Raw genomic sequence first — 942 nt, 5'->3', positions numbered from 1 at the left:
GCAGTGGGCGCGGTGCTGGCAGCCCGGGGCGCTGGGCTGGCAGGGGGCCTCGGGGGCAGGCTGCTGGCCCAGGCGCTGCAGGGCCTCCAGCTCCTCAGCACTGCCCATGCCCGGGCAGGGGCTCTCCCATGCTATTTCGACTGCGGGGCCCAGGGCTTCTGCAAGAGAACACAGGGCGGGTCAGGCCCCCGCTCACGCCTGCTTTGCCGCCGTGCACACGCATGCGCACACGCAGCCCCACGGCCCTGCACACAGAAGCGGTGGCTTGGAGATGTCGTGGCAATGTCCCCAGCACACTTGTGCGCTTGACATGGCGTAGCCTTGCCCCACGCGTGGCTCGCGCATGTTCTTGCGTCTGGGGAGGCAGCCGTGTGCGCAAAACTGCGTGTGCAAGCAGGGGCACGAGGCTGTGACCCACTGTCTTCCCGGCAACTAGAGCCCAGCCCAACACGGCCGTGGCCTGCTGCCCTGGCCGCGCTCCAAGTAGGGTAATCGCATGCTGGCTCCTCCAGCCTGGCGGGGAGCAGGATCCTTCCCTCCCCACGGCCCAGCAGCTGCCAGCTCCCCCCGGGCACTGGCAGCAAAGCATCACCGGCGTCCCGGGCAGGGACGGGCGGGGGCTCAGGACCCAGACCTGCTCCCCAGGGCGCCCGCTCCACTCCCGCCGGCACGTCGGGGCAGGAGGCTGCCAGGCGCCTTCTCCGCCTCCTGCCCGCACCCTCGCCCCGGGGGCCCAGGTGCGCGTGCTGCTCCGCATGTCGTGGAGGGGGCCGTGCGGGAACAGAGCCGCCTGCCTGGGCACAGGCGCCACACCGGGCACGCACATGCAGGCACATGCATGTGCACACCCCCACGGGCACGCACGCACATGCCCCCACAGGTGCACACATGCGCACACCCACCGCATGCAGACGCATGCCCACGCATGCCGCCAGGCCTGCC

This window comes from Gavialis gangeticus, unplaced genomic scaffold (genome assembly GCF_001723915.1).
Source record: "Gavialis gangeticus isolate Ggan-Ray unplaced genomic scaffold, GavGan_comp1, whole genome shotgun sequence".
Taxonomy (NCBI): domain Eukaryota; kingdom Metazoa; phylum Chordata; order Crocodylia; family Gavialidae; genus Gavialis; species Gavialis gangeticus.
Note: the sequence above shows the minus strand (reverse complement) of the source record.